The 22,765-nt window shown below is 40.4% G+C and overlaps 1 long non-coding RNA gene across 1 annotated transcript in view; it reads left to right on the top strand.

Moving 5' to 3' along the window:
* LOC118890437 overlaps positions 1-22,443 on the top strand; it is a 41,211-nt gene extending 18,768 nt beyond the window's left edge. Inside the window, exons 2-5 of the long non-coding RNA XR_005018743.1 lie at positions 2,102-2,292; positions 18,451-18,532; positions 18,904-19,088; positions 21,783-22,443. This is a non-coding gene — a long non-coding RNA (uncharacterized LOC118890437). The remainder of the gene's footprint in view (positions 1-2,101; positions 2,293-18,450; positions 18,533-18,903; positions 19,089-21,782) is intronic.
* The last annotated feature ends 322 nt before the right edge of the window (positions 22,444-22,765 follow it).

Raw genomic sequence — 22,765 nt, 5'->3', positions numbered from 1 at the left:
GCTCAGGGAGGTTGTTGTTACCTGCCCAGGGTCATGCAGCCTGTGGACCCCCTGCATCGTCCCAAGCCTCGTCTCCTCCCAGAACACCACACACTGTCTTCTCTCCCACGGCATCCCCAGGACTTCACCCAGAAGATGATGTCACAGAACAACTGGTTTTAGGCCAAATTCACTGCGGTGCATCACCCTTGAGGCATGTACTGATAAGAACACGTTCTGCTGGAATGGGACATAACCTGGCTTCTGATAACTGGGGGCACCCTCTAGGAGGTGGCCTGTCTGCTCAGCTCTTGCAGAAGCTGTGTATGTTAAGTAAACACTCTGAAGTTGGCTTGGATGGGGGAGCAAACGATAGATGGATGAACATTCAAACATGAACTGGAACTCTCCAAGCGGGCCCCCAGTCTCCTGTGTTTACAGGCCCCCAAATGAAATCACACGGCTGTTTATAGGAGTCTTAGTGCTGATGAAAAGACTGAGTTAACGCTCCAAACTTTTCCCTGCCAAAGGAGAAAAGTTCCAGGTTCTTTAAAAAGTATGTAAAGCATCTGATCTGAAAAGTGGCAACAGCATTTGGGACCAATTACCCAGATTAAGAGGCAACAATGCTCTGTTTACACTTTGTAGCCAAGAGCCCTTTGGCTCTGGCCCACAAGCTGGAGATTGTAAATTACAGAAATTTCAGCCTAACATTGCCTTCTCTTTTGACCTGTGTGTCTTAGGGTAGAGAAAAGCAGCTAGAAAAACCCTGTTGTTACTTGCCTTAAAGTGTCAGTGAATGGGGAAAAATGAATGTTGTCTTCCAGGTAAGATGTTTAACACAGATCCTCTGCAAGGAAAACGTGCATTTTCTCACTCAGGGAAGGGGCTGTGGATGCTGTGTCAGGATGTGGTTTTTCAGTTTGCCACTCCTCAAAAATGATTTTTGCAAAAGAAGTTAAAAGTAAAGGCTCTCTGACATCTTTTGCTTAATTACCATTGCATTCCACTTTAACTCCGTTTTCCAATATGCTGTGGATTAATCAGTAACAAATGGGAGTTAGTGGCATCATTACCCTGAGGACTGTACTGCTGAGAATGGAGAGACACAGATTATGGTAAATACAGCCATGTGGGCAAAAAAGAGGCATCATTTGGCCAAAACTTGGAGGCCAATACGGGTCAGAATCATTTGGGAATGAGATTTCGTTTTCTCCCTTTACTAAGGAGGCCAGCCCCTACTTTATGTAACGCTGATAATTCCAGAAGTTTGGGGAAAATATTCGTCTTTCTTTCAACATAATCCTGATGTTAAGGGCTTGACCTTGCCGGGGGAGAAAGGAACCACAGAGGTCAGAAGGCAAGAAGAATGGGAGGCATATCTATTCCTGAAGCACAGACCTGCCAAACCCAGTGGTGTGGAAAAGACGAGTCATTATTTTACCAATAGCCGTAATGCACGTGTTCAGAGGTTTAGAATTTAACCACTTTCAATACCACATTTAGACCATCAAACTGGATGTATCCAAAGGCAGGGACTGAGCTCTTTTTAAAGTTCTATAGGTTAGATAGTCATTTAGATGAAAACGTGATTGGCATTGTGATTGTGGAGTATTATGGGAATCTTAGGATCGGAAACTATTTTGTTTTGTTTTGGAAAACATTTTTTACCCCGTAATCCAGGGTCCACTTCATGGAGGGGCTGTCTTCTGAGGCAATTCATATTTGAGGGCATTCCAGTCCTCTTGGATGTCAATATACTTTTTTGATAAAAACTGATCAACAACCAAATTTATTCAATTTTGGATTCTTCTGACCCTGGTCTATCTCAATAATTTACCATTTTTGGCAGTGTCAGAGCTTCCTGACATTTACAATTAACTCACAAATTAACTTAGAAATGATAGTAAGCTCTCAGCTAAATGATACAGTGGCCACTGGGGACCAGACCAATTTTCTAGAATAAGGTTAGGGCTAAGTTGCTCTGTAACAATGCTAAGGTTGGTTGTGTAGAAGTAGTTATTCAAGTGTGAGCAGGAATCTATGTGTGAGGGGGAGATGTTATCTGCCTCTAATTCTGCTGGTTACTAAGCCCTCTGATATTTCTTCATCTATACAACAGGGATAACCGGTTTCTAAAACATTGTGGAATTCAAGGCTCCATAATGGAATCAAGAAGTCATGAACGGTTCCCTTGGAAGGAAGCTTGGAGGACACTGGTCCAACTTCCCACTGAAGCCAGAGGTCTGGAAATGGGCAGATGGTCAGGCAGACACCGATTCAGCATTTTCAAGAGTTGTAAATTCAAGACAGGTAATGTAAATATGTGAAGGTCTGGGTGAAGGTTGCCAGTTAGCCCTGGCCAACCACCTAAGACAGATGGGAGGGATAGGGTTCCCTTTCCCCCAGGCTACCACTATTGGGAGCTTTGTTTTTAGAAAGTTTTGTTCCTTCTATGGGAACCAAAACCGTGTCCCTGGAGCATCTTTCTACAGAGTTGGAGTCTGTCCTCAGAAGCAATACAGTTGAACCACTGCATCCCTACACCATATGGCAGACTTTCAAACCCTTGAAGGTAACTTTCATTCTCCCCCATCCCTTCAAGCCACTGCTTTTGTTTTATTGGCTAAATTCCCCAGTGCCCCATATGACATGGACTCAGAAGTTTTGTCTTCCTGAGTTGGCCTTAGTTTGCCAGAGTCTCTTAAGAAGCATCCAGAAAAAAATAAAATATTCAGAAGTCTCATGACCAGTGCTATCTATCATGTCATGTGACTTTAATCAGAGCCCTGGTCAGGAAGGAGCCCCCATACTGTGGAGTCAGACTTCAGTCATCTAGGGCTTGTATGGGGGATTTATTGCATTTAAGAATGTCTCATGTTTATCCCCATTAAACTGCATTTTGTTTTGGCTTTTGGTGGCTTTTAGAGTCTATTTCTCTCATCTTTTGTTCCTTTACAAATTGCATTAGCATGTCTCTTACAGTTTTGCCCAATCATTGATCTGAATACTGCAGAAGCCAGGGTTTCTGGGGTTTCTAGGCTCTTTGATGTCACTAGTAGTTATGCTGAAAATAGTTAAAGCTTTATTTCTTTAATTAGTTCCTAAGCAGCCATTAACAGTAAGGTCTCTGGGAACTAGATTTGCCTGGATTTAAATCCTGGGTCCGCTGACATACAAGGTGTGTGGCCTTGGGCCTGCTGATTTACTACCTCAGTTTCCTCATCTGTAAAATGGGGGATAATAATATAACTATACCTATGGTTGTTTTGATGATTAAATGAGTTAATATATGTAAAGCACTTAGACTAGTGACAGGTACATAGCATACACTATTTATTATACAATGAAAATAAATCAAGACAGGGTCCCTAAGGACAAGGACAGTCTCTCATTTGTATCTGTGTCTCCAGAGACTAGCACTGTGCCTGGAATATATTTAGGGCTAGTAAATTGAGTATATGGATGAGTGAGTTTCCATAGTGTTCTAGACACTAGATGCAGACAGATAATATAATCAATGCTATGATTTCCAATGCTAACAGATTTTCAATACTATTATAAAAAAAGAGGTTGTCCACATTCAATTTCAGGCCATCATCGGGGTGGTTATTTTGCCCCTAATTTTTCTAGGAATGATCATCATGGTCACCAGTGTCTTTATTGATGCTAATCTGTTATGTCTCAGTTTAGCTTGGAAGACCAGAAAAATCACACAATGAAGTTTAGTCTCAGCTCAGAAAAAGAGCAAGGATACAGCTTAGTTTGCCTGCCCCAATCTGAGAGGTGACGCTGTCTATTTTTAGCATGAAAAGTCTCTTAACCCAAGAATGCTAGTGTTCCTTAGTCAGATCTTCATGTTTAAACTTTTGTAGATTCCCCAGCCATCGGCAGACTCATTCAAAAAGACATGATAAACAATTTAAATGTTTTAAACATCATCCACAGCGTGGAAGTTTCCGCATCTCTGTACCTTTCCATTAACACCCCAAATGAAGCGCTGACATCAGGCTAGGTCTTGATTTAAGTGCATAGCAACATAATGCCCCCCTTGGTTCAGTTTCTGTATGTGAAATCAAGTTCTCCTCGGGTTGCTAATTTAAATCTTTCAGAGATATCTTTTTTTTTTTTTTTTTTTTAAGTTTATTTATTATTTATGGCTGTGTTGGGTCTTCGTTTCTGTGCGAGGGCTTTCTCTAGTTGCGGCAAGTGGGGGCCACTCTTCATCGCGGTGCGCGGGCCTCTCATTATCGCGGGCCTCTCATTATCGCGGCCTCTCTTGTTGCGGAGCACAGGCTCCAGATGCGCAGGCTCAGTAATTGTGGCTCACGGACTTAGTTGCTCCGCGGCATGTGGGATCTTCCCAGACCAGGGCTCGAACCCGTGTCCCCTGCATTGGCAGGCAGATTCTCAACCACTGCGCCACCAGGGAAGCCCCAGAGATATCTTTTACATGGAATTCCCTTTGAATTTCCGTCCAGGCTAATTCAAACACGTTCCGTATTTTCCTCCTTCTCTATTAATACAGTGGAGCTCAAAGAAGAAAATTCACCCATGTTTTCTCCTTTGTATATGTTCAATAGTTACCCCTGCAGCAATTACCTACTGGAAGGTGGAGGAGGAGCCAGTCTGTGAGCGCAGGGGCCACCGGTAATAGGATCCGTGGTTGTTGTGTGTGTAAAGTGCTAACACTTTTGACAGCCACCATCCTAAAGGGGTGTAGCAAGTCATTGGAAATTTGTACACAGACTGCCCCATCCATTACGCATCACCCATATCATACCCATAATCTCCCAAGGCAGAGATGCTATTACACTCAGCGGGCCAAGGGCTGCCCGCGCTTATATACACACAACTCCCACTGACTCTGTGCTACCGATGCACTTCAATGCGAGTTGTCAGCAGCATAAATTTAGCTCAGTACAGACACAACCACAGCAGGCGCAGCAAACAGAGATGTGGCTGTGTGTTAAAAAGGCTGAGGAAGAACAAAAAAGCTGCCCGTTTTCATAAGAAATCTTATCCCTAGAGCATGAAGAACTGTAGCCTGACACCTGCCACACCACCCTCATCCCACAGCCTGCGGATCCCAGCCTGGGACTTGGAAGCAGCCAAAACAGAGAGATCATGAAAAAAAAAAAAAAACGGCCTGTTACAGGGCATAAAACTGTGCTTTGCATCCAACCTGATTATGTGAGGGAAAAATTCCCCATACACAGATGATCCTCAGAACATTTATTTATCAAAATTTCGAGGAACATCTTGGAACCAGTGACCCTCTTTAAATAGAGAATATTTAAAATACATACAACAAGGGCACATAGATGCCCACCTCTTGAAAGCCACTAGTCTGAGTCAGACGGTGTCATGGGTGTTATAATATATATATTTCATACTAATATGAGAATTTCTTTTTAGTCCTTTCATAATGTTTTTGACATGTTAACTAATGTAATTCTTTGGGAGGTCTTTCTTGGCTTTTCAGACAACCCCAAGTCATACCTTATAAGTGATCAGGTGTCATTGACCTCAAGCCCAGCCTACAATAAACTCCAGGGTTTAATCTGTACTCTGAGCCCTTGCCACTGCAGACAATGAAGTCTATTCATAATCACTGAAAGTGCCATAGTTTGGCGAGCAGGGCCTGGGTGCCAATCCGTGCTTCATGTCACACTAATTGTGTGTCTTAGACATGTTGCTTAACATCTCTAAGCCCCAATTTTCTCATCTGTATACTGAGGTTAACAATTTCTTCTTCACTGTCATGCTGTGCAGACAATACCAGAAAAGATGTGTGAAACACTTAGCACAACATAAAAGCTCCATCGAATGGATGGATGCACATGTCATACTGTACGGTACATAGTAGGCACTCAAGAAAAGCTTCCTCCTCCTGCTTCTTTTTCCTCTCTTCTTCCCCAAGGCAGTCTAATAAGTTACTGCTCATGCAAACCTAGGTCTATTAAGAAAAATACTGCTTTTAAAGAAAATAAATATTATCCCATGTGTGACAAATGGCCACACATGTAACAGAGCACATTTAAAGCTATTCTCATCCTTTGATAGTTGTTAAAGAACAGATAAGAATAATCTATTCAAAAGGAAAATCAAAAACTAAAGAGTAAGCAAGGAACCAAATTAGACATTTAGTCAAGTCTGATTAATGGCTACTTCCAATGGTGATTTGAACTGAGTTCAGGATCCCTGCCTGTCTGACTGTTAATGTACAGTGGTGAAGGGTGACCATATTAAGAAGTGGAATGCATAATTCATTCAAAGTTCACATAGATTGTCTTAGTTTGTGAAAGACCAAACTCAGGTGCAATTCTGGTAATGCAACAAAACTAGTATGTTTCATGATAATAAGTTTAGGTATAGAAAACTATCTTCCTTCTGAATAAATTTAGCTTCCTTGCCATTTCTTCATTTTTTTTTTCTTCAGTTTTTTCAATATGAGGACCCTAGTTTAGAGTAGAATTAATCATGTTAATAATGTGTTAAAAAATTATATCATTCTAAAAGACTTCCATTCATTCTAAAAAGGGTAGTGTAGGTCACATTTTAAAAAGAAGGCATTCTTGAACAGGAAAAAGCGCAATAGGTAAATTTGAAAAGTATGAGTAATTCAGAAAAGAATCATACATTTCTTTTTATATGTTTTCCGGTATAAAAATGTTGCTCTATCATTGTTAAGTAACTCCCATTGGCACATTTAACTCTGAACTCTCTGATCGGAGATGCGATATTATGTTTATTAGAAGAAAATAACAACTGAAGTTTAATAAATTTGGAAAGAGTACCTGCAAATTTGTGTGTGTGTAGGAATTGACTTTTTTCACTTGACAAAGGAATCTTGTCTGGTTTGAAGTTGCAGTTAGAAAATGTTGAAAGTAAAAACAAAAATTGAATTTGTACCAAATTCAGGGGCTTTGAAGAACTGGTGTGTAAAAATTTGGTAGTGGTGATGACCATGCAGCCACTTCTATTTGTGTAATAAAATCAGCAAAAATACAACAAGATTTACTCTAAATATAAGCTGAGGTCATAAATCAAGCTCTAAAGCGGAAAATAAAATGGGTGTACATACATCCAAATATACATGATAAATTCTTTAAATTCTTTTTGTCTCATCAAAGATAATAGAAAATTAATAATAATAAAATTAAGCTGCCTTCTGCCTTCCAGCTCTCTTCCTTTTGTGTAGAGCTAATCGTAGTAGTGGCCTCTTAAATCTGACTAATTCTGTGAATATTGTTTAACAAGAATTCTTTTTCAAAAACAAGGTCCTTCCCCTGCTCATCCACATTTGCCTCGATTTGACTTATCCCCCCATCTCCCAGGCATGTCAGATCAGAGAATCATATCAGCCCATGTCAAATCGATTTAGGACACGAAATCTTTCCTCAAAAATGATATTCCCTGTGAACACTTAACAGGACCAACAAATACATCGGAAAAGTGTTACGGTAAAAGTGCCAGAAGTCGAGCTAAAATGAAGGCCGAATCTTTGAGATCAGGGAGAAGGGGAAAAGGGTCAGACAGAAAGAGAGAAAGGAAAAGCAGGGCAGGAGGAGAGACAAGAAGGAGAGAAGGGACCCAAATTAGAACAAGAGGCGATGTTTATTAATAACCTTGCTGACCCACAGGCCCCTGACCCAAAATACATTAAGTATTGTTGGGACACTGCTCTGTCACTCACAGCAGGAGCATGTAAAATGGTGTTGGAAGTTGCAAACTTTCCGAGAACTGACAAAAAAGAGCCAAAAAAAAAAAAAAAAAAAGCCAGGATAAGGTAAAGACATAGACTCACGGGGTTGAGAAGTTCCCTTTATACTCCTGCAGCATCCTCTCCGGGCAGCCTACCTCACACTTCCACGCTTCCAGCCAGCTAGGATTTAAAACAAACATGAAACAATGTTTTTCTTGATTGCAGAAATAATACACGTTCATCGCAGAACATTTGGAAATTATGGAAAAGCACAAAGAAGTCAATACAAATTGCCTCTAGTCCCACCGCTTGTGTATAATCATTGTCAACGTGTTGATATACATTTTCTCATCTTTTTCCTCTCCTTTTTTACATGCATATATTTGTATGCTGGAAAAGTAAGACTGACGCCCTGCTGTCATCCACTATTTTGGAATCTGGTTTTCCCATCTGACAAATCCTTATATATATTTGCTCATGTTGTTAAAACTATTATAAAACATGATTTTTATGTTGGCATCATATTTCCTTATTTGAAGGTATCATAATTCATTTGACCTCTAGTTAGATATTCGTGTAACTTTGTAACTTTTTGCCTTTTGAAAATGTTTGCGTGGATCTCTGTTCCCTCTGGAAATTACTGTGAGCGAAATTCCTGGGTCAAAGGCTTTTTGGGGCTAAAATTTGCAGAGTTGCCCTCCAAAGTATTTATGCCAGTTTATATTCCCACCTGCAGTGAATGAGAATACAGAATTCACAAACCATCATTAATTCTTTCCAAACTAAAATAAGAAACTTAGAACCTACTGTGATTTGTATTTCCTTGGTTATTTGTGATGCTAACTTCTTCATGTTTCTTGGCTGTCTTGTTTTGTGTGTATGTTATTTGTCTGTTATTTTAATTTCTATTTATTTAAAGTTGTAGAAGTTCTATTAAGTTTTTCAATTGTGTTAGTTCTTTGCATATAAAGTTGTAAAAGTTCTTTGCATATTAAATTTGTTAACCCTTTCACTATTGCCCATTGCAAGCATTTCTTCATTTTGTCACTTGATTTTTAATTGTTAATGGATTTTTAATGTATATGTTTATGAATTTAAATACATGACTATTTTCGTTTAGTCTTTCTTCCTCTACTTTTATGTTCAGAAAGGCACGTCCCAGGGTTAGAGAAATATTAACCTATATTTTCTACTAGTGCTTTTGTGGCTCTTTTTAAAAGATTTAAATCTGTCACGTATTTGGTCTGTGTGGTAAGAATCTATTTCCTCACTGATCTAAATGTTGTATGTTATTGGGCCTATTTCTCTATTTTAAAATTTTATTCATTATCTTTCTGTCTTCATCACTTTTTTTGCCAAAACCCTCCATTTTTATTATCACAATTTAAGAATATGCTTATATTATATCCAGTAATGCAAGTTTTTTTTTTTTCTCATTACAATTAGTTTTCTGGGTTATGCCTCCTTATTTGTTATCCCATAAGAACTCATCAAGTTCAAAATGTAAGAGAAGACAATTGATACATTAATGTGTGAGGATTTGAGGTCTTTAATACTGAGTTTTCTCATTTAGAAGTAAAGCATGCCTTCTCATTTATTTTTTCACATGAACTCCTATTAAAGTTGTAGTTTCTTCATGTATTTTTCAATGTGCATGGTGTCAAATTTATTCATTGCTATTGTGAATACAGTTTCTCTATTAAATCTTATAACTGTTTTCTGAGGAAAGTGATTTTTATTTTGTATTTTTGCTTTTTTATTTTCTATTTTCCCACTTTACTGGTTTCTTATTCAAAGAGTTTGCCAGTGGATTCTTTTGAGCCATCTAATTAAATCTTATCGTCTGCAGATAATGATAATTTTGTCCCTTTCCTTCAAATTATATAATTTCTTCATTTTTTTCCCTGTCTTATTACCAAAGAGTAAACTTCCACATTATTTAAAATATTCTTTATTTGGAATGACTCCGATATTTTACTACCACGTGTGGTGGCCTGAATACAATGCATTTTTGAAGGGCTGCAGCTTTTAGAATGTGTTCAAGGCTTCAAATTTCAACCTCCCTTCCTGAACCTTCTGTTCTCTGGTTCCCTTGTATACCTCCCAGCCCCTCTCTGTCCAGTATTGAACAAGTCTTCCCCTTTTAATACACGAGTGGTCTATCTCCATACAGACAACCCCATCACTTACCTACCGATGCTTCTTTTCTAGTCTAAACACCCACATTTCACTGTGGTAAAGCTCACCTTCAATTCTCAGACCAACACATTTAAACCACTATTGTTTTATTTAGTCTATCCCATGAAACCACCAGGCTATTTTCTGCCAAATTAAAAGTTAGAGTCTTGTGTAAGACTTTTTTTTTTAAGTTTGCATTTTAAGAAAATGCTAAACTATTTTTCTCACATAGAAATTATCATTTCATTTGAATTTGCTGACTTTTTGCCAGTGAAAAGTAAAAATAACCTGGGATTTTGCAAATGCCATGCAAAAAAGGATTGGCTCCATGGGTTCAGCTGGTTAGAACAATATGTGAAGACAGAGTGAGGAAAAGAGTAACAGCGACAGTTAGGGATCCTGCCGGGGTTACCTATGGGAAGGAAGAAGGGTGAGTGTCTACAAGGTGGGAAATGGAACGAGTCTCTGGATCACCCTGACCCTTCATTTCTTCAACTCTGATTGTGGATCATTACCTGCCTTGCAAGCGTAATACAGGAATGAGAGACAACATGTGTGAGGCACATTGGAGGACACTTGGCAACTTGCAGGCACTTACAAAGACGAACTGTTAGCGTCCGGCTAGGTTTGAAGGTAGGGATATGGGCCATGTTATAGGTAACAAAATGGAAAGAAGAGACCCTTCTCTACTATACATTTCTACACAGAGTTAACCCCGAGCACACTCAAGGATTTTAGGATTTAGCCAACAGGCAGTGCTGTACCTGGGGCGGGGGTGTGTGTGTGTGTGCAGTTCTTAAACTACACATCCCCCTGACCACCTCCCAAGGAGATAGAAACTCTTATTCCTCTTTCTTCTCTGTGTGGCGTGGCCTTTGCTGTGAATGCCAAGTATCATTGGAACTGACTTTTCGTCCTACCGTGACGGACCATGAGCTCCAAATGTTTAGATTTCCTCTTCTGCTGAAGGGGACCGGAAGGGCTCCTCATTTTGATATTACAGTAAATAGTCCTTGTGGCCATGTGCCTGGCGTTTAAGAACTTCCTTGTCAGCATGTCTTCATTTTTCCAATTTGTTAGCCTGGAGAACACGCTTATTAGTATCAAACTTAAGTCTTACCAAGGCAGAGTGAAAATTTCTTTCTATCTTTCCCAAAGTGAAGCTAGAGATCTGATTTTTTTATTTTTTTTAACGTGGTGGGAGGTTTCTGTATTATTATTGTTTAAAATCAATTTCCTTTACTCCATATTCTTTTCCTGTTGTTTATTTTATCTGTCCTTCTCTCCCAGAGGGGCAGCATTAAGGCCCCCATTTGGTTTTTATTAGTGTAATCTGTTAATAGCTGTTCTATAATGCTTTACTTATTGTGTTAATTTTCTGTACTTATGTCCAGAGGCAGCTTCCTGGAAGACCATATTTAAAAAAATAGAAGATCTAACTTACTTCTTCTTTAATGGGTCCAGCAGCCACTTATAGTTTCAGCTAAGATTACTGAATACTGTTGATTTACAAGGTCATTGAAAATATATATAAACTGCAGCTACTATTTTAAATATATCTATGGGAAGCCTAAAAAGCCCATTAGTCTGGTAAAGGTACAAACACTAACCCCAGGGTCTCAGTGGACATTGGCTTATCACTCCACTTCTCTGGGTTTGTCTTGAATATGTCAGAGCTATGGGTACATGCTGTTCTGTGTACTGTCCAGTTTTCACGTTTAAGCCCAGAGCTTGGCAGAACCCAAGAGCCCCTAGCTGGGAGTGGAGGCTCTATTCATGATCTGCCCCTCTTTACTGAGATGTCCCCAATCTCTGCCCCTTGGGACCCATGTGTACTGTGCCAGTCACTGCATGCTAAACTCTGGGTCCCAGGAACCATTGTCCAATTGTTGGGGATTTTGATGGAATGTACCTTACATGAACTTTAGTATTCATGGGACTAGTTCTCAAATTAAAAAGGAGCTTCGGGGCTTCCCTGGTGGCACAGTGGTTGAGAATCTGCCTGCCAATTCAGGGGACAGGGGTTCGAGCCCTGGTCTGGGAAGATCCCACATGCCGCGGAGCAACTAGGCCCGTGAGCCACAACTACTGAGCCTGCGCGTCTGGAGCCTGTGCTCCGCAACAAGAGAGGCCGCGATAGTGAGAGGCCCGCGCACCGCGATGAAGAGTGGCCCCCGCTTGCCGCAACTAGAGAAATCCCTCGCACAGAAACGAAGACCCAACACAGCCATAAATAAATAAATAAATAATTTAAAAAAAAAAAAAAAGGAGCTTCAAAGCAGAGCACTTGACAAACTAACTTACCTGAAGGATAACAAAGGAGATATCTGTGATCCATGTGATAGGTTGGGCCCCCAAGTTAGGTTGCATTCGGAATTAGATGGATGCATGGAAGTGAAGAGAACATGGCTCAGTGATCAGCATCGTGGGTTCTAGACCTGCCTCTGGTGTGAATTGGCTCTTAAGGTTTTTAGGGGCCTCAGTTTCCTCCTCTGTAAAACAAAAGTTGGGAAGAAAGTTCTAAGGTTCCTCCTTTTACAGTCTAGGCAGTGTTCAGTCAATGATCGCTCTGTGCATCAATTCAGGGGGGACGAATCATCAGCAGGTGATTGAATCAGGATTAAGCTGCTTCCCATTCATTGTTGAGTCTCTGGCGATGGGCAGGCTCTTAGCGCAAAGCAGGAGCCCATCTGTGCTTTTATCATACATTAGTTTTTATTGTGAAGCCTAAGTAAAATTCTGTTTGAGACGAGGTTTGTACAGTACCATGGCCATGAGTGGCAGCAGGGAGAGCACTAGACGGAAGTCACTGTGGCCAGCTGTGTGACCCCAGGCAAGTCACCTCCTTTCTCTCAGTCTCTTATCCTTCATCTGTCAAATAATGGGTTTGGCGATGAATCAGCAAAGTAGCTTCAACTAAGAAAGTCAGTGACCTTGTAAGAATTGCCTGCTGTGTTAAGCAAATGAGAAGGGTCAGATGTGCCCCAACGTCCAGTACCCACAGCAGTCAGAGCATGTTACCCATGATTCAATGCTCCCTGAGAAGCCGTACATGAGCTTGCTATGGGGATGGTCTGGGAAAAAGAGAATGGGAAGGGGATCTGTATGCGAAGGGTTGACTGGGAATTCTACGCAAAGAAGGAAATGAGACCACCCGTAATTGCCTGTTTTTGAGCTGCAGACTGTATCAAATGCCGTTTTTAAATTGGTGCAATGCCTGGCTCTTAGCCCCGCGCCCCACCTGTTTTGTCTGTTTCTATACCACGCAAGTGATGGTGATGTTTGAGGACTTTCCTTTCACGTCGTGCCATCAAAGAGGGCAATGAAAAGCGACCCAGCAAAGTCAAGGCATATTTAAAAGAAAGAGGAAAAAGCCCATATACATTTCAATGGAAGTACTTTAAGGCATTTCAAGTAGGAGTCCGAGAAATAATTACAGAGTTTAAGAAGAAAAAATCTTAACTTTGATCTGATTTTCTTCTGTAAAGCAATTAGGTGCATCATTTTTCAAGTGCTAAACTGAATATTCTAATGGCTGGACCCAAACACTTTCATTTGTGTCTTGGGACTTCTATAATTCCCCCCCAAAAGTTAAAAAAGTTATTAAGGTGATTTTCCAGAGGGATTAATACATAAAGCATTTGCTGATCAGCTCTCGTAAAAACTACAGCAGCATAGATTCAAATAATGCAAGAGTCTAATTAATAGCACCAAACTAAGAAATCTGTCAAGTTGATCTGATGGAGATAAACTGTCAAGGTACAAATGGAATTTTCCCTTCCAATTGCTGTTGGGGGTTTTAATGGGAATGTGCGTGACGTAGACTTTAATATTCATGGGAGTAGTCCTGAAATTAAAAGAGAGCTTCAAAGCAGAACATAGGGACAAACTAACTTACCTGAGGGATAACAAAGGAGCTATGTACAAAAAAGGAATGTGATCGATTGAGCCCCAATGTTAGGTTGCTTTTCCTCTTAAGATTTTAAACCCCAAGTCCTTCATGGTTCATATACATGAAAGCTAGACTGTCAGTTCCTTGAGGGCAGATACTAGGTGTTACTTTCTTTTTGCTTTCCCAGTGCCCAGCATGTAGTTCTTAGCACATAATATATTTCCATTAAATGTTTGTGAAATAGTGGAATAAAAATACTTTGTTAATTTAAAAAATGTGTGGCATATCTTCTCCCCAATAACTAGATGGATTGACCACTTGTGCACCAACTAGGAAGCAGAGCAGAGGTGGCCTACGGGCTAAATTTGGCCAGTCCTTGTCTAATCTTTAGAAACTGAGAAACTTCAACTTCACACAACAATATGGATTTCTGGATTCTTTTGAAAAATCTAAAGATGTGGGACCGTTTGGGCCACAGCTGGTGACAATTAGCTGGGGCCCAGGAGCAGCTGCCCCCATTATACAGGGTTCCTTCCAAGTTGCCACTATTCCCTAGCATATGACTCCAGGCCAATTTCACTTTTTTATTTACCAGCCTGGTCCACAGGACAGGCTCTCAGATCAGGAGAGAATATCTGGTCTGCATTATATCAGTGCTAATTTCGAATTGAGTTAAAGATCTGAGTGCGAGCTTAACTGTTTTCTCCAGGTCCATGAAAAGAGAAGGCAAGATTCTAAGTACTAGGCTTCGAGGGGTCATCTTTAGTATGTACATTCCTATGACTTCTCTGTGCTCCAGGGAGAATAGAGCAGGCTTGGAGCTCTGAATAATCCAAATGATATTGGGTAGGAGCCCATCAGGGACTTGTTCAAGTTTGTCAGAGCATATTAAAATACAATACCCTCACATCATCAAAAAGGGTACAGCGGTCCATCTGTCTATATCTTTCTTTCTCATGTTACATTTGTACAGGAATTTTTCAAAATTATGTCACCTACCATATTGTCTTATAGTGAATCAAAATGGGGAAAGAATGGAGAGCAAGCCAGAATAATGCACATTGGTGAAAGTCCAATAATTGAAATAATTATTGCTTAAGATACCATTGCTTTAATCAGCCCATCATAAATCAATGCTTTTCACAAATGAAGGTTTAAAATAAAGTGCTGTTAAATAAATCGGGCCTCTTAAAAGGCATGATGCAATCAGGAAGCTCTTGAAAATGGCTAAAAAAGTGGTTTCTGAATGGATCCACTGGTTCTAGCGTTTTATCTTCCACTTAATTAAAAAAAAATATTACCTGGTCCTTTCTTAGAAATTACATATCGGAGGTCTATAATGGCCAAGCCTTTAACCCATTAAAAAAATTTACTCCCAGGAACAGTTCATATTTGACGTTTAATTGCTTTTTCTTGTTGGAAAGGAAAATCTGTTTCTTTCCTTCCTTTCCTGATTGACTTTTCAAAACTCACCTTGTGAGCTATAAAAATGGAGAGGTGTAATTGATTTTCAAAAACTCAAGTGCACGCACACATATTCACATATGCGTGTGTGTGCGCTCATGTGTGTAGACATAAAAATCTCCCCTGTACTGGGAGCTGGCGCTTTCCTCACGTAACTCTGAAAGGCAGGTGTTACTATCTCCATTTAACAGAGTAGCAGCAAAGGCCCAGAGAGGTTCATTGCTTGATTAGGGTCACACAGGTAGTAGCGATAGGAGGTTGAGTCTTATCCCTTCTACCCTGTTGCCTGCTTTTAGGTGTGCTTCATACCCAGGTGTGCAGACATCCATGGAGCCGGGATAAAATGTCATGCCAATGGTCTCCATCTTTGGAGTCACTAATCATTTTAGCCTATTTAACCAACACCAGATTCTGGAATTTAATAAATAACGCTACAAAAATAAAAAAAATAAAAAAAATAAAAATAAATAACGCTACACCATCCATAAATGTAGAAAGAGCCCAACGGTGATGTGCGCCTTTTATGTGAATACTTCATTGTAACTGAGCCAGGAGAAGCCGTTGAACTAGCCTTCTAAGTGACAGCATCTTAAAAGAGATTTCTCATCAGAGAGTTTGGTGTGGAGGGTGGTCAGATGCTTTCTTATTAGAACAATGCCCACATAGATTTCAAATGAAATTCTGGGGCTCCTCAAGATTTGTTTAAAGAGAAAGAGGGGGTCAGCAGGACATTGATGTGGAAAGGGAAGAAAAAGCCTCTACTTGGTCACCTTGAGTTAGAAAATTTCCATTTCAACATTGTCAATCCCTCACCTCTCACGTGTAGTAAATTCACTACCAAAGGCCAAAGTATTCTCTTTCTTTCTTTTCTTTTCTTTCCTTTTTTTTTTCTCTCTTGCCACAAAACCAGCTATTATTTAGGTCTCTTGCAAAGTGGCACAAACCAACTGTTCCTCCTCAGATTATCCTTTTCAGGGCTCAGGTGATATGCCTCCTTGGGTTATACCTTCCATGTTTTGTGGTCAGATGTGGGCTGTGTCATTCTACAGTATTCCACTTTGCAAGAAAATATTTATGTATGAGTCTCATTAGGTCCCATTTCCTCTGGGAATGGTCCTGCGTGCAGTGTTTTCATGCCAGTGGCAGGCAGTGAATCGCTGGTCTTCATGGGACAACTGGACAGCTGGCAGGAAACCAGGAAACTGCTCCTTCCCCTCTGTGACTTCACTCAGCCAGAAAACTACAAGGTGTGTGACTGTAGGATGAAAAGTTCCTGAGAGGTTGAATATAACACTTTGAGAAAACACTTGGACGGAAACTTGCTGATGTTGAAGGAATGGAAATTTGTAACATTCAGAGAATGTTTTTTTCCTAGATCTGGAAACACAATGGCTTACTTGTACAGAGTCTTTTCATTATTTTAATTTTTTTTCTTTTTATTACTGGTAAATAGTAATTCCCATTATTCACCAAAGAGCAGTGAAACTGATACTCTATATAGCTGAGATGAGGGTACGTTGGCAAAACCCTTTTGGAAAATCATTTGACCATGTGTATCAAGAGCCATGAGGTTTTTTATAACCCAGGACCAATTAATTTTTACTTCTAGGAATCCATTCTCAGTACCAAAAAGATTATGCTCGAAAATGTTCATCAAACTATTGCTTATAATAGTTAGAACAGGAAATGGAAGTATAAAATATTTTCTTGATATTCATTGTTATGCAGCTGCTGTAATAATATTGAAATAGGATATGCACTCTTAATGATTACAAATACACAGGCAAGATATGCAGAATTATAATAATAGATAAAATTTATTGTCTGCTTAATATATAAAAGGCAATGTGTCAAATGCTTTGTAGTCATGTCTCCTTTAATCTGCTCCCCAGATTAAGCCAAATTTATTATATCTCCATTTTACAGATGAGGAAAGAGAGTCACAGGAATTGGTTTATCTAAAGTAACACTGCTAGGGTGAAATTTGAAACCCATCCTGGTTGATGACAGACCTTATAGAACATGCAATTCCTCATGCTATGTGGTTAATTTTGAGTAAAAAACAATCATCAACCACAAAAGAAAGAAAGAAAGAAAAAAGCACCCCAACCTAAAAGAAACCCAACACCAATAAACAAAAATCTGACAAGCTCTATTCTTATGATAATCACATGAAAAAGTAAACAGGAAAGCTTAAACCAAGAGAAAACAGCCAAACTTGAAAAGACTCATCTTCCACCAGTTAATAAAATGACAGGTAGCTATCTGAAACAACACTTAAATGTGTAAGGTCTTTCCTCTGGATGGGAATTAGATCTTACTTTTTTTTTTTTTTTTTAACATCTTTGTTGGAGTATGATTGCTTTACAATGGTGTTAGTTTCTGCTGTATAACAAAGTGAATCAGCTATTCCTATACATATATCCCCATATCCCCTCAACATGTCTGATCTTTTACTAAGAGAATCTAAGTAATATTATTCTGCCAACTTAAGGAAGCAAATATTAATGAGAGCAATTCTTGTACGTAGATGGAAAAGACTCTGTCCAGCGTGACTTGAGAATTTTCTGGTGGACTGGGTCCTAGACCGGTGGTTCTTAACTTATTTTGTGTGAGAACATATTTGAAAATACTAATGATAACTATGGTCTGTCTCTGTTTCTCTCTCTCCAGTCGTTTCTCAGTATCCATCTGGGATTGGTTCCTGGACCTCCGAGGTTACCAAAATCCGCGGATGCTCAAGTCCCTTGTATAAATGATGTAGTACAATTGGACTTCCCTAGCGGCAGGTTCCGCATCCACAGATTCATCTAACTGTGGATCAAATTTTGCTTGGTTGAACATGCAGATGAGGAATCCGCGGATAACAAGAGCCCATCGTATTAATATTTATACAACATTTTATTGCATATCTATCTACTTTTATTCTACTTTGAAATCTTTTGGGTTCACTGATGGTTTGAGGATTTAAATTAAAATTCCCCTTTATGTTTTGGCTTGCATAGTGTTCTTTGTCCCACAATTTGGGGGATATTCTTTCTTAAATCGTTCAAACACTGATACAGTTTCCTTAGAGTCTTATCTACACTTGGATAACTAAGGTTTGTAAAGTAAGTTAGTATAATGAATAATTTAGTTTTGATGTTTTCTTTAATATGTTCACATGTTATTATGGATGCTTGTATTCCAATGTGCGGCTAACAACTGCCTTTTTGGTTTTCCGTGTTAGGATGAAGAAAAAAAGGAGGATATGCATTACTAAGAATCAAAGGAAGTGCCTGACTCTATAACAAAGAGAAAAGCTTCAGAATGTGAGTGGACTGCATTATGAACAGCTTTGCTTACCACACCTGCAAAAATGCACTTTCATTAAACACATATTTGTTAACTGCACATGCAGAAGGCATAGTGTTAGATGGACATGAAAGATGGATGGATGATGCCCTTATATAAGCTTTTCCCAGGACTCTAGCATGCTGAGGTTTGGAGTTGCACAGGTAGCCTCCTGGAACTATTGGCTATGCTGCTAATAAGATTACAGCTAGAGTATGATTTTATTCTGTGAAATATTTTCATCATCAGGAAGAAGAAAATTATTTTTACCCTTTCTGCTTTCTGCAGTTGAATAATTTTCAGGTACAAATCCCCCAAAATTTATGTGTCCTCTCTACCTTCTATTTAGAATTGTACAACACGAAGACAGAAATAACCATGTTAAGAGGTCATTGGTCCGACTTCTCCAGAAACTTCCCCTGGGCAGCGGTCTCTACCTCTGTTACAGAAGACTGCAAAAATACCAGCCATTGTGCATCTGGCCAATTATGCAATGTTCTATCACAAGGGGAAATTCCTTCCTCACTCCAGCTGGTGAGCAGTTATGCCCTGGAGCCTAGGACGGACATGCCTTGTAACTTTTTAACCTAGTTAGTGTAACTGCCAATATTATTCCTATTCATATAAATGTCTAATCCTTTCTTGAATCTTGCTAGACTATTTGCCTCAATAATATCCTGCGGCAGTGAATTCCACAGGTAGATTATATGCTGTTTTAAAAAGTATTTCCTTTTATTCATTTTAAATTTGTTACCTTTTAATGTCACAAGATGGCCCTTGTTCTTGCATTAAGTGGTACAGGGTACAGGCATTTCAAACTGAGCTTTAATTCTTCCAAGCACTTTCTCTGCCATTATTAAAACCCTATCTTCTTCACATATTTTCTATTTTGGCACGTGTAATCTTGAATAAATGGGATGATTGATGCAAACAGTCTCATACTGCTTTGGACATATAGTAGGCACTGGAAAAAGCTCTCCTTGATTTTCAATGTCATTTATTGGAGACATATTTCTTGAGCATCTATTATGGGCAGGAATTGTTCAAAGCATTGGAGAGACAGCTTTGAATAAGAGAAGGTCCTTGCTCTGAAGGACCTGGTTTTCTAGAGAGAAGACAAGCAGTAAAATAGTGGATAAAGATAGGACTTACATTGTTTCAGGTGTCTTATGTATTATGGGAAAATTAGACAAGAGTCACTAGGAAAGGATGCCAGGGGCCACTTGAAGTGGCCTGGTCAACTGTCCCCCTGCAAAGGGGACAGTTGAGATTGACTATCAAGGAGTCGTTTATGTGACATAGATGGAAGGAGAACACTTCACCCATGAAGGTGAACTCCAGCTCCTAGAACAATGCCCAGAGCTAGCTGAAACTCAATCGTTGCTGCGTGAATGAATGAATAAAGGTTAAGAAGGGAAATCTTAGTTACAGAAATCATCAGTATGCTACTCACAGACCCAGGAGGAACATTTCTTGAATCCCTGGGTTTGGTAACTCCAAAGACTATTAGAGTAGAAGGAACAGGGGATTTACTTAGTTAGACTCAGCTTTCAAGACCTGCCCAAGTCCCCAAATACCCAGCTGTATGACCTTGGGCAAGTCAGCGAATTTCTCTCATCCAAAGTGTTCTCATTCATAAAAATGGGAGTAAAACTTCCTTCCTTCATGGAGTGTGGAGGACTGGAGGTAAAGTTAAGTGGCAGCCCTTTAGAAACAGCCAAACAGTGTGAACATGTTGCTCATTCTTTCAGGAACCTGTCCTTCTCAGCACTCTGTTCTCTTTCCTTGCCTTTCACTCTTTTCCTTCTTCTGTTCCCTATTTGTATCCTTGCCTCTGCCTAAAGCTCATCCCTGGCATCCATGTACTTAGCTTTCTGCTCAAGAGGTGGCTTAAGAAAGGGGGGGTGGGTTACCATTCTGACATTTTGGTCTATTTCTTAAGGACTTTAAAGATAGAATAGGATGGAGGTGGTAGTTGTTGGAACAGTGGACTGCAAGTGTATTTCCAATAGTGATTATTTGTTTTTATTTTGTTTACTGCTTACTCTTCTAGGGTAAGGTTAACCAAACTTCTCTATATAGAAACAGAGGCCTTGCCGGAATTTCTGAGGACATCTTCCCCCAGAAGTGGAGACTTTGGTTGAGGATGATCTGATTACCTGTCTGTAGCTTCCTTTTGTGTTCTAGCCTGATAGGCAGATACCATTTCCTCATGTTCCCTCTTGTTATACTTTTTAATTGCTCTTTCATTTACTCCTCCGACACCCCACCCCCACCCCTGCTTTAGGCAATTTGAAGTAGAAGCATGTGCAACTCTGCATAATAATATATTATAAAGGCATTTCAAGGAATAAATGATTAGAATTGTTTACATGCATGGTTCAGATTTACTGGCAAATTGCTCAGGCCTTTGTTTTATGATGTAGCTTCCAGCTAGGTTCCTTCTGGGTAAAACTCTGAAATAGGAGAAGTTTCCTTTTGGTATTCCTCACCAACACTTCCTTTGCCTTGTTCCTCTCCTTTCAACACCTCCCTTCCTTTCCCACCTCCACGTAACTCCATGGAGCTGTCAGGCGTTTTACACCTTAATGTGAAGACATATGGGTGCATGGGTCTCTGCCCTCACCCAGACTGGCCCCCAGGGAAAGTGAGGTGTGCAAAGGAATAAATCTTCAATGGTATAATTTTAGACCCAGCGGCAACTGGGAAGGGTGGCTATTTTGGGCTGTGGGTTTTCTCCTTGACCTGAGATGATATTACTTTGCCTGCTGCTAGTGTGCTGGGCCAACCCTGCACGTGGTCCTTTTAGCAGCGTGTTTGGCGTTCCTGGGGGTTGCTTCTTCATTCCTCTGCTGAACAGCTCCGTGCTCCTCCAGAATTCCATGAATTTGTGCAGGGGCATCACTCTGTCCATGTGAGCCCACCTAGGCTTGTCACAGGTGATCTTTCAAGGCAGGGGCGCAGGCTACTCCCAAGGGGCAGCACAGATGGAATGCACGCCCTTCCACATAGGGGGTGGGGGGATTTTCTGGTCTAGTTTTTGCCTATCCCTCAGCCTCCATGCTTTATCAGCTGCTGAGTGACCTCACTCCCTCTTCGTGCAAGGTGAGCCAGGCCGGTCTCCAGGTTACAGGGTCTGAGCATCCCTCCTATGAGACCTCCTTTGAAGCTGCACTCAGCATCCTCACAGCCATTTTGACCACCCTGCTTGCTGTCTTCCCACCCAAGCTCCTGATGCAGCTGCTGCCTGCGGACCCCCTGTACTGCCTGGGGAAGTGAGTCAGGACTCCTGCAGCGGATGGGTGGGGCAGCTCAAGATGATCTGAAGGTGGCCCAAACAACAGTGCTTTCCAGATGCGGGTGAGGTTATAGCCAAGATCATCACTGGTAGAGTATCTTGTTCTTAATTTTTACAACCTAAAAAGAACACACAAGACTCAAAGGTCATTGGGGAAGGAGGAATAAAGTCAGTAAAGAACAGGAAAATGGGAAGAGGTTTTGTTTTGTTTTTAATAAAGAATTTGAGCTCTTTTACACCAAAAGAGAGAGAAGGAAAAAAAGCGGCCTTTTATAGGTATGAAGAGAGCCCTGGCTCTCTCTCTCTCTCTTCTACAGGGAAAATTCTGGATTTGCAGAGAGAGAGAGAGAGATTGAGGATATAAGGAGAGCCTGACTAAGGAACAGAAAATGATGGAGAGTAAGACAAAAAGGGAGAAAAAGATCAAAAGACATTGTTGCCTTCCCTTATCTGCTGTTGAAGTAAATGTGATGTTTGTTGAGAACCAACCAGGCCTGCTCCAGTTATTTATTTCTGTATGACAGATTCAGTCTGACACTTACTCACATAAAACCACAACCAACATTTTATTATGATCCGTCATGGTTCTGAGTGTTGGCTGGGCTCAGCTGGGTGGTTCTCAAGCAGCCTTTCACGAGAATGAGGTCTGATGGTGGCAGAGGCTGGAGTGACCTCTGAGGCTTCCCCACTCACACGTGTGATGTTTGATTCTGGTCCTTCCTTGTTGCATCCTCAGCTGGGGCTATGAGCTGGAACACCTGGTCATTCCATGTGGCCTGAGCTTCTTTAACAGCATCTTTCTTGTACTCCTTTCCTGGCCACTCAGGGTTCCAAAGATGAGCATCCCAAGAAAACAAAGCAAAAGCTAAAGCATCCATTTTGTCCTAGCCCAGGCACACACATTGTTGGTCCA

This window comes from Balaenoptera musculus, chromosome 2 (genome assembly GCF_009873245.2).
Source record: "Balaenoptera musculus isolate JJ_BM4_2016_0621 chromosome 2, mBalMus1.pri.v3, whole genome shotgun sequence".
NCBI lineage: Eukaryota > Metazoa > Chordata > Mammalia > Artiodactyla > Balaenopteridae > Balaenoptera > Balaenoptera musculus.
The sequence above is the reverse complement of the archived record's forward strand: the minus strand, read 5'-3'. Positions and strand labels throughout refer to the sequence as shown.